This window comes from Protopterus annectens, chromosome 4.part0 (genome assembly GCF_019279795.1).
Source record: "Protopterus annectens isolate FY-2018-M chromosome 4.part0, PAN1.0, whole genome shotgun sequence".
In the NCBI taxonomy this organism is placed as follows: domain Eukaryota; kingdom Metazoa; phylum Chordata; order Ceratodontiformes; family Protopteridae; genus Protopterus; species Protopterus annectens.
In genome coordinates, this window is record NC_056733.1 from 179,311,376 (window position 1) to 179,338,499 (window position 27,124).

A 27,124-nucleotide genomic window follows, 5' to 3' on the forward strand; every position below is an offset into this window, starting at 1 on the left:
ACATTGATTCTCTTTCCCTTACACTGCCTGTCTGCCTGGGGCTTCAGTTCTGAGGATGGTGCACACGTACATCTCTTTTATGCCGACGTCTGATAGTGGCCTACGTCAGATGTACCACGTACCCCAAGGTAGTAAAAGACTTTGATATACTAGCTGGTGTTAGGTCATCGCATTGGCAGGCAACTCCCTTATGTAAAGAATACTGCAACAGAGGATAGAAGGACATCTATTGTTGTGGTAAGTTCTTACACAACTAATCTTTCATGCCACGTATCGATGGTGGAGCTCAAGAACAAGGAAGCTTAGAGCATTGGTTCAAGAACACATGCCTCCTATCCCACCTCCTTCATAATCACATATGGTCAGAATAATTTTTGCATTAGGTCCATACTGAATAAAAAATGGGCCTTGTTGAGTGAGGACAGAGCCCTTAGTGAAAAATTAGGACACATGCCCACAGTAGTATTTAGAGAAGGATGTATCCTCAAAAATGTATTTGGGGCTGGGCAACACACCATGAGGGCACAAACGGCTATGTTCAAATGTGGGAGATGTTCCTCTTGCAACTTCATAATCATGGGGGACATTTTCTTGATCAAGAGAAGATTTTATAAAATAACTCACAAGGCGGATTGCGAAAGTAAAACAATAGCATATGTAGCACTCTGCCAACAATATGAGGCGTGTTATATTGGGAAAACTGAACATAAATTCCATGAATGACTTTATGAGCATCTATATGATGTGAAAAAATGTAGAACCACTAATGCATTATACAAGCGTACTTTAGAATGTCATGGGCATACATTTAAATTCACTATTTTGAAACAGGTGAAAATGGATCCAAGGGGTGCCTGTGGAAAAATTAAACTGGAGATTAGAGAAATATACTGGCAGATTTATTGGAATGCATATTGCTGGCCTGGTCTTAAGCACTGCAAAGACAAGTTTAATTGTTTTCCTATTTAGTCAGTTAATTTCATTATTGTTTTTCTTTATAGGTTCATAGGCAGGTACTAGGCTATCGGCCCAAGGGCCTACGTAAGCCTAGCCAACAAGGTTCCCTGCCTTACGTCACCCACGAAAGGTATTTTCCTGTGCCACTGTCGAGCAGAGACACAGAAGTGATCCCCGGGGTGTATTTCCTATTTCCCATCCACTCATCAAGATTTTTCTTGAAGAGTGCTAATGAAGAACTTTGCTTGACATAGATGGGTAGCCTGTTCCAGAGTATGGGAAGTCTCTGGGACAGGAATCTATCCCTCCAGCATGTCCTGTTTATTGTGGTGCCAAGGTTTAGGTCCCTAGAGCATGTAGCTTGGAGGGATTGGAATTTCTTTAGGTGTAGCATGTCCATCAGCTCTGGGTTTGACATAGCTTTATATGTTAGACAGATATCACCTCAGAGTAGGCAATAAGCTACTTAATAAAGCTGGAGTTTTTTGAGATGGTCAGTGTAGGGCATCTGTTTGAGGTCAGTAATCCTCTTTGTGAGGTACTTCTGTGGCCTTTCCAGTTGCTGCAGATGTCTTGTGAGGTACATTCCAAAAGGGGCATTGTACTCTATAATGGGTCTGAGTGTCAAGTAGAGGGGAACAATGACCTCTTTTTTTCCTGGATGAGAACTGATGTGCCACATAGAAGGACTTCCTGACTACTGTGGCGATGTGACTATCAAAGGACAGACTACTGTCCACCTGGGTCCCAAGGTCTCTTATCACACATTCGGTGTTATGTAGACTGTTGTCTATGTAGTAGTTCATGGGTACAGAATTTTTACCAAAGGGGATGACAGTGCACTTTTTAGCAATGAGCTTGAGGCCATGGCTCTGACACCAGGCATCTGTCTCAGCGAGGCCCTTCTGTAGGATTTCCACATCATTTGGGGACTCGAGTGTGGCTCCTAGTTTGCAGTCATCTGCGAACTTCATTAGCCAGAGGCCTACTATGTTAGTTTGTACTTCAGAGGAGTAGATACCAAACAGGAGAGGTCCCAGGACTGAACCCTGTGGTACTTCACTTGTCACTGGTTTGAGGTCAGATTTGGAGTGTGCAACATTTACAGTGTTGGTTCTGTCAGTGAGCCAGTTGGCAACCCATCTTGTGATGTAGGGATTTATACCTAGTTTAGTGAGTTTAGCTATAATTCCAGAATGGAGGATGGTGCCGAAAGCCTTGGTGAGGTCAAGATAGGCTGTGTGAACCACCTTACCCTCATCTACGGCTTTGGTGACTGCCTCAAAGAAGTCAATCAGGTTCAGGAGGCATGATCTGCCTTTCACAAACCCAAACTGGGTGGGATCCAGAGTTTGGAGGTTACCAATGTCTTTGTTTATGAGATCCATGATGATACATTCCATGGTCTTGCAGACCAGGCTTGTCAGGCTAATAGGGCGATAGTTCCCGGGATCAGTGGTGTCTCCCCCTTTGTGGAGTGGGATAACTGTTGCTGTACGCCATACAGTGAATTCAAGAAAATGCAATTATAATTGTATTTTCAATTGTAATTGTAACAGTTTTAGTGGTTATTTTAATACAAATAACTTTTTAATTAGCTTGGCAATTCGGCAGTTTAGAAGCAGTTTGAACTATTCAGATTTAAAATTCATGATCTTTTACCTTTCTTATTTTGTTTTTGGGAGGTGTGTCGGTTTACCTTGAGATGGTTGGCTAATATGTATCATGTCATTTTAAACCTTTAAAAAGACTTCCGCTTTTAGCGAGTTTTATATGATGAAGTTTTATATGTTAACAAAATGAAAGTGCTTATCACTTGCTTGGAATTATCATACTTTAACTGGTTTGCTCTATTATTCACTTTTATTATGTTTTTACTGATTTCTATATGAAGCATTAAATAGCGTGGTGGATTTACATCTTGGCTGCCTGGATTCCATTTTGTTTTTTTTTTTTTTGCTGGGTTTGTTACCGTTCTTGGCATCACCATTTTTATATCATCTCTTTCTATCCTGTTAGTAATTGAGCCTTCTCTACCTCTAACCTTGGCATATTTAATTCTTCCATAAACATTTCCATTTGTACCATCTCTTCACTTCTGTATTTATCTGCTTTATACAGACTTTTATAGAACTTCCAAAATATTTCTAATACTTCTACAGGATCCTTTGTTATCTTCCTTGTTATAGGCTTCCAAAGCTTGGTGACAGCCCTTTTTACTTTCTGTTGCCTGAGTCATTGTGCTAAAAGTTTTTGTGCTCTAGAATTATTATAAAAAAATAAATAAAATAAAAAAACAGTTGCTTAACAGCAATCTTTCTAAAATCATCCATTATTATCGAGGTCATCCGTTATTTTCTGTTTAGCATTCTGTACTTGCTCTTCTTCTTGTTCTGTGAGATTATCCCTATTTTGCAATGCTTTATTATTTGCCAGTCCATCTAAATAATTCTTATTACTTCTTAACCATATCTCCCTTTCTTTTATTTCCACCGTGTGTTTTAAATTCTGCTTTAATTGTATCCCACTCCCTAGCTATATTTTCAGAAGTTTCTATCTTCTCTAATAGCTCCTGGATAATTTCCACTACTCATTCTTTAAATTACTCTGTTTTCAGCAGATAGGTGGGAAAGCGCCAATGTCTCATCTTTCATTACAGTATATTTTTATTTTAGTTATTATTGGCGCTTGATCTGAAATAGTTATTGGGTGAGTATCAAAACCTTCAATTAAATGCACATGTTCCTGTGAAATGTAATTTCTGTCTAGCTTAGCCCAGTTTTTGTATTTTGGGGAATAATATGTAAATTTACTCCGAACTCCTAGTACTGAAGTCACATCTTCCATGCCAGATATTTTCATAAATGTCTTTAAAAATCTATCCTCCTTTGTTATATTTTGCTTTCTGTCCCCCCAGACAGACATTCACTGTTGCAAATTCCAGTCCCCAGAGTCTTCCTTGCTGAATAAGTTCTTCCTTACTGAAAGCTGATTATTTCTCCTAGACTTTTCTTAAGCTCTATTGTAGCAGTTTTCAGTGGAATATAAATACATGCCAGTGTAGTCATCCTCCCTTGCCAGTAGCCCCTTAGTACTACAAATCTACCATTATTGTCTCTTTTATACTTTTATGTTACTGTTGGAGCTCCTCTTGCAATTAGTATAAGTACTCCTATCTTCCTTTGCTACAGGTATTCTGCTGAATATCCATCCTGAAATACTTTATCAAATTCATATGTTCAGTTCTTTCCAGGTGTGTCTCCTGTAGCATAGCTACTTGCACTGTACATTTTTTAATATAGTTCACTACTTCTTTTTTGTATTTATCTGTGAGACCATTACAATTTAAAGACATTATAGAAAGAGTCATACTCTTAAGGGATTATTAGTCCCACCTTTTGTGTACAACAGCTTTTTTGTTAAATGTCTAGTTCCAGCTTTTGTGTTACATGCATGCACTGTTTATCAGGTTAAACTTTTATACAGTTGTTTCTTGTCATCTCCATTTGAGCCTGTGTCACATATTGCAGAACTTTTTGTTTTATTGAAAACCCTCAAAATTACACACACATCCCCAATACCCCCTAAAACCTATTAACTTAATAATAACACACAAAACTATGTACATCTTCAAAGTTTTACCCCTCCCAATAGGAACAAAAGATCCAAACTGACAGCCACACACACAGACTTTAGCTAAACAGAAACAAAGATTATCCATGCTAAGATGCATGGTAGAGCCTGTGATTCTGTTAAGTACTGTCAAGTTTTACCTTATCTTTGTAGCTGTCTCAGCTGGAAAATACTTGATTGCTTTCAGACATTTTCTCCAAGCCATTTCTCTTTATGAGATTGTCTGCTAGTTACATGAAAACCAGATACAAAGCTGTTTACTAGAAAAAAGACTTATAATATTCAATATTCTTTATCATATACTTGCTTTCTGTTAAAGCTTGTTACTGTATAAAGCTAATGGCCTTAACCTTGCCATTCCCCTACACAAGAATAAGAAAACGTATTTTTTTTGTCATGGTCTTTTAACCAGATGTTTTTTGTTTGTTTACATTGCAGTGCCTACACTTGTTAAAACTGAGCAAGGATAAAGAGAGAAGAAGGGAGAAAAAAATAAAAAAGAAAAAAGAACTGGAGCACCTATTTACATTAATATCCACATTACACTTAAAAATAACTGGCATAAATAATACTATTAAGAAAAAATATAGTTTTACTTACAGTTAACTTTCTCCCTCCTCCTCTTCCCCTGTCTATAGTATTTTTCCGAGTATTAATAACATGAAGTAGGGCAAATGTTTTAGAGTCCCTTACAAGTTTAACAGAGTCCAAAAAAGTGCAATATTTCCATGTTTTCTTGTTCTGTCCTGTTTCAAAAATATAATGATTGCTTTGTAATCCTACATTTGTCAATTTCCAAGTTACTGATTTTCGTCTCCGAACGTTAACAACATGAAGTAGGGCATATGTGTTAGAGTCCCCTACAAGTGTAACAAAGTCCAGGAAAGTCCAATATTTCCAGATTTTCTTGTTTTATTCCTGTTCATCTCCATCTCCCAAATCCTGTCTCTGCTTCGTCTTCAGTGCACTCTTGGTTCTTCTAGCCAATTCCTGTGCTTTTGTCCCTCTCTCAAGAATTTTCTGTTGAAACACTGTGAAAGGTTTCACTGGAACAGTCTCTCTGTGGTCTTTATTACCAGAAGAACAAGAAGCAGAATCTCCTTCCATTTCACAGCTCACTTTTTGTTGGACAAACTTTTGTATTTCTTCCTTAGAATGTGCTTTATCAAAAATATTATTGTTCCTCCAGGAAAAAATATTTTGAAGATAGTTGGGCACAGCAGTTTGAATCTCACGCCTGCTTCTTGAAATTCCCTGAATGATGATGAATGAGATAAATGTATTCCTCTTCTGCCTGGTGTAGAATGAGTAGTCATTCTCTACAAACACTCTGCTGTCTCCCACTTTTATTACTTTGTCTTTCTGCCATAGTTTGTCAGAATCAACTACTTCTGCTTGTAAGGTTGCATTTTTGCTATTAAAGGTCTGGGTTGTTTTCTCATAGCCATGTTTGGCGCATACACGCGATGTGCCCTTTCAGTTAACAATTCCTGTTGTGGAATACCAGCCCAATTGCTTATTTGTGTTTTCATGAAATTAATATAGTCTGTTCCTTACAGCTTCTCATGTACAGCAGAAAATCTCAGATTTTCCCTGTGTGCTGTGTCCTCTAATTCTGTTATTTTTTGAAACATCTCTTCTTGTGCAGTCTCATATTTAGCCAGCCTTTTCTACATTTCGACCTCTGAGTTTTGCAATTTTATCACCTTATCTGAGTTTCTGTTTAAATCTTCTTCCATTTTTTCCAGCCTTTTATTGTTTAAGTTGATATACTCCATCCGTGTTTGATTTATTTTAGTCAGGTCTGTATGCATTTGCTTTATCCTTTCCTCAAGGTTACTGCAAGTCATGTCTGGAGCTTGCACCTCTTTTTGCTGAAAAACTACAATACTTTTCCCAGTCAGTGTTTTTTGTCGCCTTTTGTAGCTGATTTTCCTTCAGGTCCTCAGTGTTTGTTTTTCCTAGTATCCAGACAGTGCACTTACTAGCCAGTTACTGAACTTTACTCAGAAATCCAGGTCCAATGGCTGCTTCTGCTAAGTTTCTGTTTTTACACTGGGAGAGCTAGAATTAAGCTGTTACTCATTGTGCAGCCATCATTCCTCTTCTACTTCTGATTATGAAATTTCACCAGAAAGCATCTCTGCGCAAGGCTTTAGAAATCTTCATTGCCCCACTTTTAGCCGAAGGCGCACTTGATTCCCCTTCCTCTGGCCTCATGTCAAAAACGACTCTGGCTTCAAGATCCCCCAGTGGATCTCCTTTCCCACCCATCCTGAGAGTCTCATGTGAATACCCAGTACCTCAAATGAACTACATGGTTTCTTCAGTTTTAATGGCGGCCAGATATCCAGCCTGCTCCAGCATAAAAGTCCAAATTCTATCAGCTGCCCAAAAAGAATCTGTGCATACACTATACAAAAGCAAATGGAAAACAAATCTGTGCTTCTGGTCAGGGCTTGGAGACACACTCTTGTCCAATCTCTACGATTTTACACTTTCTCTCATCTGCGTTTGATTCCAACTTCAGTTATTCTGCTGTTAAGGTTCATTTGAGTGCCATTTCCGACTTTAACATATGGTTTTCCTCCTCTTCCTTGTCAGCACAAAAAGTCTGCAAATCATTGCTTAAGGGCACCTTTCTTCTAGTTCCTCTCATCAAAGAAACTACTCTTCTGTGGGACCTAAACATTGTACTATAGGGATTGATGCGGCTTGCATTTGATAAAGCCTCCTCCTCTGACTTGAAATTTATCTTCTGGAAGACCTTATTTCTGGTATTTATCACTTCTGCTAGGAGGATTTAGAAGTTGCACACCCATTCCTCCTTGCCTATATACCTGATCTTTCACAAAGAGAGGGTGCCACTCAGAACAAATCCCATTCTTCATGCCCAAGATTATCTCTGAATTTTCTATTTACAAAACTAGACATTTTACAGTATCTTTCCTAACAAGGGAGAATATTTGCTCCACACCTTGGATATTCACAGAGTTATGCTTCTGTTTACACTGAACTAAAGCAATCAAGAAGGACAACCAGTTATTTAATTTCTCTGCCCCCCTATAACATGGGGCAAAAAGTCACCAAGGTAAGTTTGTGTAGGTGTCTCCCAAGTAATATAACTTGGTATATCAATCCAGCATTAAAGTTATCCTGGCAAAACTGAAGGTTTGTTCCACAAAACTGATATCAACTTATATAGTCTTCTTCAAAAATGTCTCATTTGTTGATATTTGCACAACAGCAGCCTAGGCTATGCTGCATACCTTCAGTAAACATTATACACTGGACGTAATTTCCAAGTCTAGGTCTTCCTTTGAACCCTCCATTCTCAGGGGCATCCTGTTATGATTCCACTCAGGGAAGTAGGAATCTGAGGAAAATACATCCCCATACATTAAACAAGACATACAGGATAGTATAACATACAGAAGTCATGTACTTAATGCAATGCTGGACCTTTATTATCCCTAGTCCATCCACTTTGACAATCCAGGCTCTATCCCCTCAGATTTTAATCTCTCCTCCATCTGGATGGACATGATAGACCTACTTTCCTCTCACACTGCCATCTTCTTGGAGACCTTTTGTTCACTATCTAGGAATTAGGCAGTACATTTGATCTAAAGAAATGGAGGGGACATGGTACGTGAATGGAATAGTGAGGAAGGTTGAGTGCTTGGGAGAGTGATTTATTGCAGAATCAAATTCATATAAGGATGACTATGTCATAATTCAAAATGGACAGAGTACAGATGACAAAGGTGTAACTTTGTGGTAAGTAATTTAACTTCTGATCTGAAGTTCTTTTCCATTTGATCTTCACTTGTGGAGTTGGATCCGAAATCAGATCCGACTCAGTTGTATACCATAGCTCTAGGATCAGAAAACTCTGAGCTCTTGGCCTACCGATAATGTCCTGCTCTTCCTTCATCGTTCAGATATCATTTGCTGTGTTTTTGAACAGCATTGGAATTTGGATTGTCTGAGCTCCTTTGCAGTTTAGTGAGTATTTTTCTGATCATTTTCTTCTAATTTTTTCTACCTGTTGTAGTTTTTCCCCCATCCTCTTTCATTATATCAGTGTGGGTCTATTTATTTTCTTACAGTTCCTTGTGCTTCTTACTGCCTTTTTTCCTTCTTATATTAAAGAAACCCCTTTCCTTTACTAGACTGTTTGTCTTCTGCCTTTCAATATGTCAGGTTAAACAGTTGAGTTTAAGAGGTTTGCTACATGCGGGCATAAGATCTCTATTTTTGATATGCACACAGAGTATGTTGTTTGCTTAGGGGCCTCTCATTTGCACTCGTCATGTACCATTTGTGCTGGTTTCAACCAGTGTGCGCTGATTGATAGAAGGAATAAACTCATCCTTGAGGGCCTTTTACCCTATTCTTCCTCTGCCATGACTCATTCAACTTCATGGGCTCAAACCAATAAATACAAGGAGAAGAAATGGTCCCCAGACAGAGCTTCTTCTTTGCCCAGTGAGCCTTCTCGTAAGTCTGGCAAAACTTTGGATACAAAGTTCTTAGATCCAAGTGTCAGCAAGGAATCTGTCCAGCTCTGATCTCTGAAGTTCTCTCCGGAGCCGATTACCTGAAGGCCTAAGTCGCCATTATTACAGTCTCCTAGACCATCCTGCAGGTCACCTTCTGTTGCTTTTTCTGCCACGTTCTCCCAGAGCCTTTCTGAAGTTGAAGTTGACTGGATGCTGATGAGGTTTCTCAAGACACAAATTCAACAGGGGGTTTTGTCTGCTCCGTCCACTGTTGGATCTGGTAGCTACCAGCTTTCCATTGTTTCCATCTCTCCTTCTCCGATCCAACCCCTAGCTTCAGGGTTGTTGGGTCCGAGGATCCCGAGAGCTGACATGTTGGAGCCGACAGGTATGGTTACCTTGACTCAGATGGTTGCCCTGTGTAGTTCGGCTCTAACTGTCTTGGATTGGAGCAACACTCGGAGCCATAGAGCGGGTGTCTGTTAAGAGGATTTGATGTCAGCTTCCCTCAGAACTTTGGCGCTTGATAGTATGGCTCCAACTCCCCTCTCAGATCTGAGAGTGGTGGGACACGTAGGGTTTCTTCCCAGACAGCTGCTGTTCCAGAGAAGGTTCCCTCAGATCCTTGTTTACCCTCGGCATTCGAGGTGGTTGAGAGGGTTCTCTTTGCTCCGAGGGAGAGCCTGGACTCTCCTTTCCATGGAGCCCAGTCCCTCCTCAGGAGAGTTTGTGCAAGAGTCATCCTTCCTGTCTTCTCCTGGACAGCCTGCCCAGAAGAGCTTTTAGACTTCTTCCCAATTGGAACACCCAGAGTCTTCCGATACCTGCCCAGAGCACTCCATTGAGGAGGTTCTTCGTAACTGTATATGCAAAAGGAGACACATGGTTTCCTCCCTGGAATCCCTCAACAAGGACACTGATTTGGATGAAGGGGAAGGGTCCCCGAGATCCCCTCTTGAGAATGTCTCCTTTGGAGACATCGTGGAAATCCTGTCCCAGAAGGGTGGGTGGTTTCCCTAAAACCCTAACACAAATGAGTCCATGTTCCTGGAAGCCTTTGGGTCAGGCCCATCTACATCTTGGTTGTCCGCCCTGTTGACCTTCTCATTGATCTCATCTCTTGCAGGGTGTGGAAACAGCCAGACACAGTAGAATCCATTCTGAAATGCCTGGATAAGATCCTTAGTGCCCCATCAGACGCCATTGGATTCAGGGTGTCCCAGTCAATGCCATGGTGGTTGCAGCAGCCACCAAGAAGGAGCTGGCCCAGGAAAGCTCCTCTGTTCACCCCCCCAACAGGAAGTCTCTGGTGGTGGGCAGGTTTGATAAGTGGGTGTATGCTTCAGTGACCTTCACTTTGCGGGCACTGAGCTGTTTGGTACGTGTGACCAGACTTCAGAGAGACCTGGTGAAGGAGCTCTCTAGTCCTGCCCTAGGGTCCATGTCTGCAGAGGAACAGAAAACATTTTCGTCCGGAATGGCCACTCTTCTTTCTATAGCGAATACATCCATAAGGCTAATCTCACATGCGGCAGAGGGTGCCTTATGGGTGGCTGGTTCAAGCATTGCTATTAGGTGCCATGCCTGGATGCAGCTCTGTCATTTCACAGAACCCTTTAAGGCATCTTTTACTAAGCCCTTTTGATGGATCATCATTGGTCCTATGGTTAGAGGACACTGTCTCAGAGTGAGAAAGATGGGAAGACCTTGTCTGCTGTCATAATCCATTTTGCCACCCCTCAATGGTCCTTCTCCAGGAACTAAAGTGGTGACAAAAAGTTGTGGTTCTGAAGATCTCAAGGTCCTTTACAGGAATTCACAGGGAGACTTTTCCTCCAGTGGCAGAGGGGGAAATGGTATAAATGGCAGACACTGCCCTCATGGCAGAGAGGGGGTCCCATGAACCAGGGATCTCGAGATACTTTCTCGGACAGGCCCAGTCAGTGATTCTGAAGGATTACCTGAATGCTTATCTTTGGAAGCAGTCGTGGGATGTCTCTGCCTACACCCAACCGCCTGGGAAGCCATCACAGATGGCCATTGGTGTTAAACATCATATCCAGAGGTTATGTCACACCCTTTTTCCAAAATCCTTCTCCAGCTAAGTCCCTCCCCGATGTTCCACCCAGTCAGAAGGAGGATGCAGCCTTAGAAATTTCAAAGCTGCTTGCAAATAGAGTCATGCAAACCATCTGTCAAGACCAGTTTGGATTAGGCATCTATTCCAGATTCATTTTAGTGCCCAAGAAAACAGGAATTTCAGACCCATTCTGGATCTGACAACCCTGAACAAGTCTGTTGCCTATTCAAAATTTTGAAAGGTCAAAATTCAGTCCATTCTGCCCTTCCTGCAGAAAGACGACTGGATGTGCTTGGTAGACCGTTAGGATGCATACTATCACATCAAAATGAACAGACGCTCCCGAAGGTTTCTACTCTTCCATCTGGGAGCCAATCATTATCAATTCAGAGTACTCCCCTTTGGTCTCAGAACAGCTCCAAGCTGTTCACTAAATGCATGGCAGCAGTGGCAGCTCACCTGAGACTGTGAGGATTCCATGTATTTCCCTTCCTGGGCGATTGGCTCCTCACTGTTTCCACCAGGCATCAACTCATCCAAGCCAGGGATTACATACTTTAGCTAGCCACAACTTTGGACATCTCCAGCAACCTAAAAGAATTGCATCTATATCTGGTACAGGTGATAGACTTCACTGGAGGCCATCTAGACACAACATGTTTCTTAGCTCTTCTCTCCCCAGACAGGATCTAAACTCATACTCCATGTCAAACAGATTTTACACATTCCTATGCCTCCAACTTGTCTTGTTCCAAGACAATTGCACTCCATGGCTACCACCAAAACTCTTGTTCCTACAGCTCATCTCCACATGAAAGTCCTTTTTGTGGACTCTAGCAGTTTGGTGGTCCCTCCTTTATTATCCCCTAAATCATCCCATCATACTATCTCTCTCTGGTGGCTTCAATGACAGGTTCTAGATCAAGGTCATCCCTTTATCCTTCCACCCCCAAAGGCCATGGTGACCACGGACACCTCCCAGCTTGGGTGGTGGTGTATTACCTGGGTCAGACAGTCCAAGGCACCTGATCCCCTTTAGAAACCAGTTTGCATATAAACATTCTAAAGATGAGAGCAGTGCTCCTAACCTTGCAAGCCCTTCATACCTCTCTTCCCTCAGGAAGTGCAGTGCACATTCCGGGGAAGTCAAACATTCTAACGGACAGGCTCAGCAAGACCATTCTCATGTGTCATGAGTGGTCTCTGAACACTTCAGTGGCAACATGATCTTCTAAAAATGAGGTCTACCTTTCCCTGATCTCTTCACATCACCTTCCAATATGAAATGTAACAAGTTTTTTTCCCTGATCCCTCTGCAGGGACAATCACCGAGAGGTGTTATAGTCCATGCTTGGCCCCCCGGTCTACTTTATGCTTACTCTCCTCTTTCTCTTATACCAAAATTTCCTCAGAAAGCACAGAGGTTGAAGAGCAAAGTAATCCTTATTGCTTCCTTTTGGCCTCGACAAGTGTGGCTTCCCTTCCTTTGGTATCACGTAGTTTGTCCACCATGGGCTCTGGATCCCATTCTGGACCTTTTGTCCTGTCCTTCAGGGCACTCTCACCCAGATCTATCTAGCCCAAAATTGACTGCTTGGTTTTTCCAATTCCATTGATGGCTAGAAATCCGAGGCTTTCTTCCCCAGTTAGAAATATTTTGCTTGCAGAACACAAAGCTTCCACCAGGAAAATGTATAACAGCAGGTGGAAGAGATTTTCCATTTGGGCTCACCAAAATCACCTGGATCCTTTTCCGGCTCCCATTCCTGCTGTTTTAGACTTTTTAACATTCATCTTTCGGAACGGAGCCAGTTTTTCTACTGTGAAGGTACAGCTGGCAGCAATCTAGACCTTTCATTTAGGCGAAATTCATTACCTTTGGTCTCTTCTGAGTTTTGCAAAACTTTACTTAAAAGCATCTTTCTGTTTCGGCCTCCCATTGAGGATCCCACTCCTCCTTGGGACCTTACCATGGTCTTGCAAGCGTTGGTTGCGCCTCCCTGTAAACCGGCAGCTAAGGTTGATTTGAAGCTTTTGTCATGGAAAACTGCTTTCTTGGTTGTCATCATTTCAACTAAAAGAGTCTGAAATTCAAGCATTATCTATTAAGCTTGAATTTCCACAAGGGTAGAGTGACATTGCATGCCAACCCTTCTTTCTTGCCTAAGGTTGCTTCTGAGGCTGACATTAATCTGGTCGTCAGTCTCCCAGTTTTCTTCCCCAATTTACAAAACAACAAAGTGAAATACAAATTCCATATGTTAGATGTACACAGGCAATTACATTTTTATTTGGATAGGGCTAAACACTTCAAGAAGTCTGAGCAGCTTTTTGTGTCATATTCAGAGAAGAATTTTGGGAAAACAATTTCCAAAGTACTCTGGTAATTGGCTCACAAGCTGCATTTCACTGATTTACTGTCTGACGAAAGGAGATACTGCCAGCCCAGCTAGTTGGAATTTTGTAAAGAATTATATGTCATTAGTGAATATCAAAATGATTTATATAAGATGCTTGGGTTACAAATGTATTAGAACTGTATGTCGTGTATATAAAACCGCTTGTACAGACGTGTGTTGAAAAGGTGTTTGTAAAATGCTTGCATTTAAAATGGATTCATGGTGTGCCCTACCGGAAGAGAACAGAAGTGTACATGCATTGTTGTAACTGTTTAAATGTATATATAACAGTGGAAACTGGAATACGAGAGATTAACTTCAGTCCAGCAAACTTCAGAAAAATAACTGAAATTAAATTACTTTATGGCTAGGCCATAAAAGAGGGTATCTTTCAGTTTTCAATGCAGCAAGAGACAATGTCTGTACTAGGAAACTTTCTATATTGTTTTTAGGGTGAACTAATTACTTGTCTTGAAAGTATGAAGGAATGCAATTGTTTTATGACTTCCAGCATCTGCCAGAGATTTAAGGAGAACCCCTTCTCTGTACATTTTTACAGGTAAATGCTAAATACTACCAGCTCCTTCAGTGGTTGTTTGGCCTGGGAACTAGGAGTCAGATGAAAAGAAATTATGTAATTCTGCAAGCTAGCCCAACAGTAATAATTTAGATATTAATTTGAGAAGTCTCTTAGTGAGTGTGACACTGCCAGGCCAACTATCTGGAATTTTGTAAGTAATTCTATGTCATTTATGAATATTGATATGATTTATACAGAACTGTATGTTATATATTGAGCTTCAAGGATGTGTCCACAGTATACCCTACTGGAAAAGAACAGAAATGTGTATAAACTATATACGTGTGCAAATGTATGTTTTAATAGTAGTAGCTGGAACATACAGAGTTAACTTGCAAAACTTCATGAAAATAAGTGGAAATTGTTTTACGATTGTGTTGTCTCTCAGTTTTACGATTGTGTTATCTCTCAGTTTCACTAAAGCAGGTACAATGTCTAGAGCTAGAGGTTTTTCTGTTGTCGTGGAACAGAAATAATTACTAGGTTTAAAATGTAAAAGTGTTTAATTGTTTTACGACTTCCAGTTCTGGGCAAACGTCTGAGAGATATGTATTTTTGACACAGAGATGTTAGTTTCTGTTGGCCTGGGGACTGAAGGCAGGTGACAAGGAGTAATGTCATACAGTCTGGCCCAGCAGTAATATTTAATTCTGGTTTAAGAACTCACTCAGAGAAAAGTCTGTGCATTTTGTATCTTGTCTTGGACCTGGAAACATCCTCTCATCAACACTTGCCTTCTTCTTCTTTCGGCTAGTCCCATTAGGGGTCACCACAGTGGATCATCTGTTTCCATTTCTTCCTGTCCTCTGCATCTTGCTCTGACACACCAACCACCTGCATGTCCTCTCTCACCATATCCATAAACCTTATCTTAGGCCTTCCTCTTTTCCTGTTACCTGGCAGATTCATCCTTAGCTTCTTTTTCCCAATATACTCTGCATTCCTCCTCAGCACATGTCCAAACCAATGTAATCTTGCCTCTCTGGCCTTGTCTCCAAACCTTCCAACCTGGGCTGACCCTCTAATATACTTATTCCTAATCCTGTCCACCCTTGTCACACCCAGTGCAAATCTTAACATCTTTAACTTTGCCAAATCCAGCTCTGACTCCTACCTTTTTGTCAGTGCCACTGTCTCCAGCCCATATAACATAGCTGGTCTCACTACCCTCTTGTAGACCTTCCCTTTCACTCTTACTGGTACTCGTCGGTCACAAATCACTCCTGACACTCTTCTTCACCCACTCCATCCTGCCTGTACTCTCTTTTTCACCTCTCTTCCACACTCACCATTACTCTGAACTGTTGATCCTAAGTATTTAAACTCATCCACCTTCACCACGTCTAATCCCTGCATCCTCACCATTCCTCTATCCTCCCTCTTATTCACACACATATATTCTGTCTTAGTCCTGCTGACCTTCATTCCTCTTCTCTCTAGAGCATATCTCCACCTCTCCATGGTCTCCTCCACCTGTTCCCTGCTCTCCCCACAGATCACAATATCATCTGCAAATGTCATAGTCCACGGGGACTCCTGTCTGATCTCGTCTGTCAACCTGTCCATCACCATTGCAAATAAGAAAGGGCTCAGAGCTGATCGTTGATGTAATCTCACCTCCACCTTAAACGCATCCATCACTCCCGCTGCAGACCTCACCTCTGTCACACTATCCTTGTACATATCCTGTACCACTCTTACATACTTCTCTGACACTCCCGACTTACTTCCTCATACTGTACCACAACTCCTCTCTAGGCACCCTGTCATATGCTTTCTCTAAATCCACAAAGACACAATGCAACTCCTTCTGAACTTCTCTGTACTTCTCCATCAACACTCTCAGAGCAAACATTGCATCTGTAGTGCTCTTTCCTGGCATGAAACCATACTGCTGATCACTAATCATCATCTCCCTTCTTAACCTAGCTTCCACTACTCTTTCCCATAACTTCATGCTGTGACTGATCAGTTTAATCCCTCTGTAGTTACTACAGCTCTGCACATCACCATTATTCTTAAAAATCGGTACCAAAACACTTTTTCTCCATTCCTCAGGCATCCTCTCACTTTCCAAGATTTCATTAGCTTAAAGTATCCACTCAAATTCAACAGGAAATATCAGTGTATCCCACTTAACTCTTGCCTTCTTTCTGTCCCAAACAAATTCCTTCAACTGTTTATTAATTATTGTCCACAGCAACTTCTCCCCTGGTTAATAAAAGTATGCCTGAACTGTATAGAAATCTTACAGGACCAAAAACATTTTGACTGCTATATCTTGCTATCCATGTCTATAATCAAGAGCTTCCTATTTCTCAGTTTTTTGTATTATCTTTCATTTAATCTCTTTCCCACATATCCTAAGCTGCCATAATAAAATACATTTTAATCCATACACCTAAATACGGTCTTTGTCTTTTCATGTCCTCATAGGTATGGGCATTGTTGGACCAATTCATATGTGAGTACCTAATTTACTAGTATAGCCTTTGTTTTATCTTCATTTATTCTGTATCCTCAAAAGACCTGAAACTGTCTCAAAGTGCTCCACAAAACTGAAATGTAATTTTCTGGATTAATCAAGTACAAAATAATATTACTTGTGAATAAAGCTAATGTTTCTTCCTGATTACCATACCAGTTATATTCTTGTATGTGTGATGCTCGTGTAAGTCTCATTTTCTTAGCCAGCTGGCTGTAGGTATAAATCCAATAACAAAGGGGGGAGAAGACACCTCTGCCTTGTTCCTCTGTTCAGACACAGCTGGTCAGAAAGGAACCATCCTACTTGAACTCTTTCCTGTGACCCTTCATATTTCCTCCTTATTAACTGTACTAGTTTGTCAGTTTACAAAAATGCTACCATTGCCTGCTCATAAAATCCCAGCTGACTGTACTGAATATCTTCTCTGTGTTAAGACCAACAGTAGTGGTGCTTTCTTACACTCTGTTTCATCATTGTTTTTTTTTATGTTGTCAAATGTTTGCCTCTCTTCCACAACATCACATTTATCCATACCTGTCAACTTCGGCAACACCATTGACATTCTCTCAGATACTGTAGACATCAACAGTTTATCATCATCATTTAAAATTTGAAATTGAATTATATGAAACTGGATCTTAGGAGTCTTTGCTCTCTTTGGGCAATACAGCCACGACAGTTTTCTTCCAAGATATTGGTACTGTCCCTACTTTTAAAATTGTATTAAACCAAACTTCTTAAATCTTTATCACTTTCTTCCCTCCTAGCTTCCAGACTTTTACAGGAATACCATTTGTTCCTGTAGACTTCCATGTTGATTGATTACACATCACAATTATTATCTCATCTCTCCCTGTCTTAGCTACCTACTAATTAGTGAGCCTCATCTTCCTCTGACCTTAGCATAGCTCAGCTGTCTTCCATAAATATTTCAATTTGTGTCCTCTGTCAGTTTTCCTATTTTTCTGCTTTATGTAGATTTTTGTAGAAAGTTCAAAATATTTGAATACCTCTATAGGCTCTCTGATTATCTTTTTTGTCATAGGCTCCCTGAGTTTGGCAGTACCCTTTCTTCTTTCGGTTCCCTAAGTTGCTGTACTAAGAGTTTTTGTGCTCTGGAGTTATCAGAATATCTTGCTTAACAACAACCTATCTAAATACATGCATATTATCCAAATGCTCCATTATTTTCATTTTAGGACTCAGCGATTGCTTCAGCTTTTTGCGAGATTCCCCTTGTATTTTAACCTTTGACAACCCCATAAGTAATTCCTATTATTTTCCCCATACCTCTTTCTGTCTGATTTCTACCATATATTTAAGCTTCATTTTCATTTTATCCCACTCCCTAACAATCCCTTCTGGAGAAATGTCTATTTTCTATCATAACATTTGAACCATTTTCAGTACTCATTCCTTAAATTCCTCTTTTTAACAAATTAAGCAAGAAAGAGCCAGTGCCTCATTTTTACTTCATTGCCATGCATCTTTATCTTACTTAATTTTTATTGGTATATGACCTGAAAGAGTTATCGGATATGTTTCAGAGTTTTCTCTTAAATACCCATGCTTCCACGAAATGTAATTTCTCTTCAGTCTAGCCCAGTTATTGTACCTTGAAGAATAAAATCTGTACTCCCGAGTTCCAGCTAATAGATTCACAACTTCCATTCCAAAAATTCTTGTATGTTTCTTCAGAAACCTGTTCTTTTCTGTTGTATTTTCCCTTCTAGGTACCCCTGGTGCATCCTTACTATTGCAAATCAGGTTCCACTCCCCACCCATAAGTAATATTCTGCAGACAATTAATTATTTTGGGTGGGGCTCTGGAACCATAAATAATATTCTCTGGTGAAAACTATTTATTTCGCCTAAGATTCTCTTTAGATCCATAATAATAGTTATAGGTGGAATATAAATTCAAAATAGTGGAATCCTCTTCCCCTGCCAATAATACCTTATCACAATTTGAACATTACTGTCTTTGTTGTCTTCTCCAATCACTAGGGGAAGCCCCTTTTGCAATCATTGTTATTATTACTTACTCAAAGAGAGGCTGGATGCTATATTCCTTTAGTTCATGTCTTAAAGACCTTTGAAGGGAGATAATTGTCTCGTTTACAATACCATTCAAAACCCATTTTTCCTGGACCTTCCATATCTCAACAAATCCAGTGGCTTCATCAACACTAGAACTAAGGATCTAAATTATTACTATCAGATAAAATATGGGTTAAGGGACAAGTTTAAAACTCAGCACCTCCAAGTCACTGGAATAAACTTCCTTTATGTGGCAAGCAGTGTAACACATTATCTTCTTGTAAACATAACCTACATGACTGGATAGGTATCCACAGGTTTACTCTGGGATTTACTGGTAAGCTATCCTTGAGAAGGGAGGTGCAGCCTGAGGAAAGGTACTGGCAAGGAGTTAAATGATGGTGAGACTCTGTGTCCTTGGAATGTCAGTGAGTCAGAAATTTGAGATGGTGATCCACCTTTCATTTCAGGGAACCAGAGTGGCATATCTGGTACTAAACACATGAGTATTAGCATATCACATCTTTTTCCTTCACAAAAGGTTTCTTGCATTCCCTGTAGATTAATAGGTAAGTACTAGACAAACTGCTCTAGTGGGCCATTTTAAGCCTAAGCAGTTTCCCTTTTGGTGCCTTACCCATCCCTAGTCATTAATTATATAATACCTCTAGTGAGAATAACTGGGACCATGCCATAGATCATTTGAGGGGACCCATGAATGGGATAAAGCATTTTGGAACTGCCTCTGTCCATTAAAAGTAAAAGAGGAAGTCCTGGGGTAAATTGTCTGTTTTCCATTCAGAGATTCAGGTTGTGCTTGAATATAGAATATTTCTCATAGAGAAAATACCATTTTCAGCTTGAGATCTCATCATTCAGCATTACAAATGCCCGCAGAGTATTTGCAAATGTCTAGCATCAGCCAAAGTGCTTTTCAGGAAGAGAGGTCTGTACTGTTGCCCTTGCTAGACTCAGTCTCTGCTTAGCTAATAGGCAGTCATTTCATTTTTGGAGTCTCTGGGTTGGACTTTAAACAGAAAGAAAGAAATCAGATTTGAAACCATTGCCACTCAAGTCTTTTCTGGATGTGGTTTTGAATTTAGTCTAACAGAAAGTCTTTCTTTTCTCAAAATAATTCACAAAATGGTTTGCCTGTTTCATTGTGTCCCAGATGAGATCATCGACAGCGACCTTTCATAGCACATGTTTGTCATATGTTGGCTAGCATTCTTGTAGTAACTTATGCCAGACTCTGCAAAGGGAGATTTTAGCATTGTTTGGACTAAAAACTGTCTGTCTGTTGAATCTACTTTTTCCACTGATCCCATGATTAGTAAAGAAGCTAAACTACTGAGTACAGATGCTATAGTTGAATTTGTCAAATCCTTCCTACCATCTCAACCTGTAGCCTTCTTGATGGCAGATTCCTTGGTCTTTGGATGGAATTCTCATCTAGAAAATCTTTTACTGCAGTGAATTTAACCCCCACTGAAAAGAAAAATGCACAACAGCCTAACAGATATGTTAGCAGTCAGCCTTGCGCTAAAAGTATTCAAAAAGTGTTTGCCTTCAGAAGTACTAGGTGAATAAGACAATACACGGTCAAACAGCTTACCTACCAGGTATAGAGAATCTTCTAGCACCAAGTATTATTCAGGCAACAGGTAACCCTCTTCATCCTTGTGTCTTTCAGGATCTTTTACCTTGGGACAACTTTGTAGGTATATCTTTCCTTCAAGGGATAATTCTCAAGTTACCTGAGTTTCAGCTTGGTTCTGTATTCTGTCAGGGTCTTGGAAGAACTATTTTACAAATGCCCTGCAGCCCTCTAGTTCAAATGATTATGCATTTTTAATCCTAGTAGCACTGTCTTGGCAGATATAGTACCTAGATGTTCTTCATGTTTCACTGTTGCAGTCATCACACTTGGGTTATCCTGCCAGGGGTAGCCTTCAGTCAGCCCAAATACCAGAGGCTTAGTATTTCTGCATCGGTTGCTGTCGCTCCAGGACTGACATCAGGTCATCAGTGGCATAAAATCAGGCAGCCGATGCCATTACATCAGTCTTTCTTGCCGAGGAGCCCAGAACAGAAGCAGTTCGCACGAGTTCCAAGTCGGTTGCTACCTGAGTTTCGTTTCCGAATTGAAGTTGAAGTCTTCTAAAGCTACGTTCCCCATTGGGGATCCTTTTATCTTGCTCTAACCGATGTCAGAAAAAGTTAACAATTGTCTCGCTTGTGGAAAGCAAATACCACACCGAGACTTCCATTCTTACTGCGTCACCTGTTTAGGCCCAGACAACGATGTACCTCGCTGTCGCTTTTGTGCTTTGCTCAGCGCCAGAACTATATGTCATCGTCGGGCCCTTATTGTAGCTAAATATTTTCGCTCTTGTTCCCTGTATTCCGATATGGCTTTGGTAAGCCATACAACTACCGATCTTACAAAAAACCTAAGGATAAAGAAAGACAAGGCCGCACAAGTCCAAAACTGCCGACAACGCTTCCGTTAAGCTAGTCGTCAGTCCTCCGGTCATCAGTGAGACACTTTCACAGCCCCTGATGCCTGCTTCTGTGGATTTGCAGGCCGCTACTGAGACACGTTCAGAGTCCGGTATGCCACGAGACTCTTCTTTGACTAAGGATCCTGCGGATGTTTCTACCTTGGATGGGTCTGGAGCCACTAAGAAGGCACCGGCTTCTCTTTTTTTTCTTGTAAAACTTACCGAGTTTCTAAGGCCCAGGGTATGAACTACACCTAAAAAAAATGACCCAAGCACATGCACCTGCTTCCATGCCTCAATCTCAGATGCTTAAAATGGCGGAAGACCTTATCATGCTTATTAGGGGAAGCCAGCCTACCCCTTCCAAAAGAAAAAGAGACTTGTCCCAGCAGTTTTATCTGACCAGGAGTCCGATGACTCAGAGGTTTCTGAATATGAAGTCATGCAACCCCTATCTGCTTATGAGGATTCGGATGCAGAGGAATCCATTCCTTCTGCCTCTCCTCCAAAGGATTTTTCATTTGGTGAAAGCCTACATACTTTAAGGGAGCATTTCCAATGGGAATGTCAGGACTACCCTCAGTCCAAAAAGAGACTCAGGGAATTCTTAGATTTACCACAGCACAGACCTTTAGCCATTCCTCCTGCCTTGGATGTTGTGGATGATGTCTTTATGGAATCCAGTTTGACTCCTGACACCCTTCCTCCTGGTCCCATGAAAGCTGACAGGTATTGCAGAGTCACTGACTCTCACAAATTCCTTTTCAAAAATCCTACTGCTGACCCAGAGGTCATCTCCCAAGGACCTAAATGAATTAAAGCAACCACAGCTAAGAATCCCACCCCCTCGGACAGGGATTCCCGAGCTTTAGACAGATGGGGTAAAAAAGTATACACCTCTGCAATTCTTGCCATTATAGCACTAAATTGTCAGTTCCACTTGGTGAAATTCCAGCAACATACCATGGAACTCCTCAAACAAAAAATGTCTACCTTTCCTGCTTGTGCATAAAATAAAGAATTACAAGAGCTTATGCAGTCTGCAAGCCAAGTTACAAACACACCATTCAATGATGCCCTAGAAGCATCTTGCAGGGCAGCAGTCAAAAAGGCATGCTTGGCTTAAGGAACAGACCTTGCCAGACCATGTCAAATCAAAACTATTGGATGCTCTATTGAACAAAGACAATTTATTTGGCACCAAGGCAGAAGAGGTCTTAAACAAGATGGAAGAAAAAGCTAAATCTATGCAGACAGTTAAAGACTTCTTACAGGTCCAGCCTCCGAGGTATAGTATACATTGCCCCACCAAGCACTGGTCCATCCCAGCCCCCTCCAGGCCAGCTCTGCCAAGACCTAGGGCAAGCAGACCCCCCCAGACAGCAGTCCCAGGGAATGCAGAGATCTAAGCAATGGAGTTCCTCCACTTCAGAAACAGGGAGTGCTAAGCCACCCCCTTATGGAAAGAACACACAATGACTCTACACCTCCACCCCTTACCCCTGCCCAACTACTTGTGCCCCTAGGAGGAAAACTCTCATTCCATGCAAACAACTGGGCCTCTATTACCAACGACCGATGAGTCCTCAACATAGTGTCCCAGGAATGCACATTTTATTTCCACACTATGCCAGCCCCAAAAGAGTTCCCAAATCTTCCTCCAAACCAGTGGGCAGAGGCCAAAAAACAAATCCATTCCCTGCTGTCCATGAGGGCAATACAGCCTGTTCCTGCCGATCAGATAGACCAAGGTTTCTATTCTAGGCTTTTCCTGGTACCCAGAAAAGAGGGCACCTGGTGCCCAATACTCAATCTATCAATTCTAAACACCTTCCTGGTGATACCAAAATTCAAAATGCTCACCCTCCAGCAGCTTCTTCCTATGCTTTCGAAGGATGCTTGGTTAGCCACCCTAGACCTAAAAGAGGCCTACCTACACATCCCAATCAGGGAATCTTGTAGGAAATATCTACCTTTCAGGGCAGGATCTATGCACTTTCACTTCTCTGTGCTTCCCTTTGGCTTATCCACTGCTCCCAAAGTTTTCACAAATTGCCTGGCTCCAGCCATTGCTTTTTGCAGACAAAGAAACATTTAAATTTACCCCTACTTAGACAACTGCCTGATTCAGGCAGACAGTCAGGAAAAGCTGTTACAGCACCTGACCTTTGTAAAGGACCTACTGACCTCCCTGGGGTATACTATAAACAAAAGAAATAAAAACTAGTCCCCACTCAAAAAATTGTATTCCTGGGAGTAAGCCTGGACACAGCATCCCAGATTGCATTCTTTACTCCAGAAAAACAAGCCTACCTGACAGGCTACTTCTCTCAACTAGCCACCAGAACCCAGTATTCCACAAGGAAAATCCTGCAAGCTCTAGGGTTCATGGTCTCCTGCATTCTACTCATTCCATATGCCAGACTGCATATGAGGAAACTACAATGGTACCTAAAAAGCCTTTGGTGTCAACAGTCTCAAGACCTGGAAACTATCATACATATGATACCCTGTCTAAGGAAAGATTTTCTTTGGTGGACAGCAGCATGCAACCACAACAAGAGTCTTCCCTTCTCACAACCCCATGTCTCCCAAACCCTCACCACAGACGCATCAGATTATGCCTGGGGTGCATACCTGGACAGCAGGTGCATTCAGGGCCATTGGACCCCAAATCAAATACATCTGTACATCAACCAAAAAGAGATGCTAGCTGTTCAGTATGCTCTGACAGCTTTCAGACCCCTACTCTCCCGGAGCCTCTAGTGATCAAACCATAGTGATGTGGTATATCAACAAGCAGGGAGGAACTCACTCTTATCCTCTCTGCAGGTTCGCCATGACCCTTTGGCGCACGGCTTCAGCCATGCAAATTCACCTGCTAGCACAATTCCTGCCAGGCTCCCTAAACTCTCTGGCAGACAACTTAAGCAGAAACCTGCTAGACCCACACAAGTGGCAGCTAGACCACAGCATCTTCAACCTGGTAACCCAGAAATGGGACACCTCAAAGGTGGACCTCTTTGCCTCCCACAACAATCACCAGCTCATCAAATTCTGCACCAGGGAACCTCACAGCAAGGTCTGGAAAGTGGATGCTCTATCCTTCCAATGGGTAAACCTGTCGATCTGTGCATTTCCCCCTCTACCACTAATTTCAAGGGTACTGCTCAAAATAAGGGAGGAAAAACCAAGGGCAATCTTGATTGCCCCAGACTGGCCACGCCAGCACTGGTACCCACTGCTGCACAACCTGTCACCTTTGCCACCATGGCACCTACCTCAGATCCCAACACTCCTGACCCAGAAGAATGGAAAATTCATGCATCCACAATTGCAGACCCTGAACATGGCAGTCTGGCTTATTCTCTGACCACTCCTCCAGTTGCCAGCCTAAGCAAACAAGTCGTGGATGTTGTGCGTGAGGCCAGACGCCCCAGCACTAGAAAATCCTATGCTGACAAGTAGAAACGGTGCACCTGGATCCAGGCTAAAGGAGCTGAAACAGCACATCTCTCCCTACCTCTCATCCTGGATTACTTAGCAGACCTACAACACAGGGGCCTATCCTTCTCTTCTATTAAAATTCATGCCTCTGCCATCTCTACTCATTACAGCACAGAGCCATCTCTGTTCTCTCACCCTCTCATCAAACAGTTCCTAAGAGGGGCTAACAATTTAAGGCCACCCAGAAGAGCTCCTACTCCAGCTTGGGACCTTAACTTTGTGTTGGAAAGACTCACCCTACCCCCCCTTTTGAGCCTGCAGAGTTAAAATTCCTTTCTTGGAAAACAGCCTTGCTTTTGGCCATCACGTCAGCTAGAAGAGTTTCAGAGCTACAAGCACTCATGGCTATAGAGCCCTTTATCATTTTCCATGCTGACAGGGTCTCCCTCAAGACTAACCCAACTTTCATGCCTAAAGTGGTGTCCAGTGTGGCTCTCAACCAATCAGTTAATTTGCCCACCTTTTTCCCTAACCCACAAAACTGGGGAAAATTCTGCATTCTCTAGATGTGCACAGACAGCTCAGATTCTACCTGGATAGGACTAAGTCTTTTAGGAAAACTGACCAATTGCTTGTCAGTTTTGCAGCAGGGGCAGAGAGCAAGGCCATATCCAAACAAACAATCTCCAAATGGATAGCACACTGCATCCATTTCTGCTACAAACATCATGAGAAACCACCCCCTAAGGGGTCAGGACGCATTCCACCAGGGCAACATCCACCTCTGCAGCTTTTCTCAGAGGGGTCCCCACCAGGGACATCCTGGTGGGTGCAACATGGACTTCTGTTCATACCTTCACCAAGCATTACCACCTGCCTATCTTCTCGAAATCCAGGGCAGGCTTTGCAACTGCAGTCTTGCAGGGCATCCTAGCCAGCCCCCAGTCTTCTTGACTGCCTCTGCCCGTTTCTTCAGCTTTGGGAATCAACTCAAATGTGATGACTGCAACAGTGAAACACGAAGAGCATAGTACAGTTGTGTACACTTACCATAAATGTAGATGTTCGAGTGTATTCACTGTTGCAGTCCTGGTTTCCCACCCTCCATCCCCCTTGTCTCTCTCTCTCTCTCTCTCTCTCTCTCTCTCTCTCTCTCTCTCACTCTTTACAGGGAATTTTTGGTATTTACTTTCTACTGGTGGTGTTCTTCCACCATAACCTACCTCCCTATTTGGGGGTTCCTGACAGTTGGGGCAAGAAAAACTGATGTAATGGCGTTGGCTGCCTGATTTTATACCACTGATGACCTGTCGTCAGTCCTGGAGTGACAGCAACCGACGCAAAAATACTAAGCCTCTGGAATTCGGGCTGACTGAGGGCTACCCCTGGCAGGATAACCAAAGTGTGATGACTACAACAGTGAATACACTCAAACATCTACATTTATGGTAAGTGTACACAACTGTACTTTCATTCCATCTGTCCAGTTTTACTTTTGGGATATGGTCATTTATCAGATCTCATCTGACAATTTTGGTTGTGCCTCAAACTCTTTAAAAACAAAATCTCAAGGCACCCATCAGTAATCCTCCCTCATGTTTCATTTTACACTTTCATGAATTGATCTGATCTACTACATGCTCTGATTATTTCTTTTTGATTAAAATTGCAGTTCTCTTAGCCTTGATATTTCCTTAGTGAAAGTCCCCCTCCTTTCTGTTTATTGCTGAAAAACTTTTTTCTCAGCTGTTTCACCAGGCATGGGTGCAGTCTTTTGTTACTTTATTTGCCTTTTTGCTGTTTTAGTAGACAAAAGCTAATTGAGTATTAACTTTTTTCTTCTGTGCTGTTAGTATATAACTTATTTGGCCTTGTTTTTTACTGTTTTGTTATATTTCAGGGCCTAATTGACTGTACTTTGATTTTTGTATTGCCCTACATTAGTTGTGGTCTTTAAGTAGTCTGTTATGCAGAAGGGCTGCAAAACATGTAGCAAATGTAATGATAAAATTCCACCTCCAGTGCACCCATGAACACTGCTTGGTGACCTTATGGTGGGCTGCTCTACCTGCAAGGCCTTTAGTCTTTGTTCTTTGAAAATAATGTTGACCTAAGCAATATGCCCTATATGGACCAACTCAAAGCTGTCACTGTACTTAGTATCTTGCAGACTGCTAGATGCTGACCTTCTTCTGGAATACAAGGCATCCTCTGACCTAATACTGATGGATTTACTGTACATCAGCAAGTCAAATGGCATTAGAAATGCTTGGTCTATAGATCTAAACCTCTTCTGCAACATTAACAGAATGGGTTGAAGGGACAGGTGTATCTCGCAAAAGAAATGATTGGTCTATAGATCTAAACCTCTTCTGCAACATTAACAGAATGGGTTGAAGGGACAGGTGTATCTCGCAAAAGATACCACTGCTCTGGAACAGACTCCTTGCCCATCTACATAAAGTAAAGTTCATTCCTATCCATATTCAAA

General features: G+C 41.6%; 1 protein-coding gene across 2 annotated transcripts in view; it reads left to right on the forward strand.

The window, feature by feature from the left end:
* PGS1 (phosphatidylglycerophosphate synthase 1) overlaps positions 1–27,124 on the forward strand; it is a 2,908,952-nt gene that overhangs the window by 2,638,430 nt on the left and 243,398 nt on the right. The window lies entirely within an intron of this gene.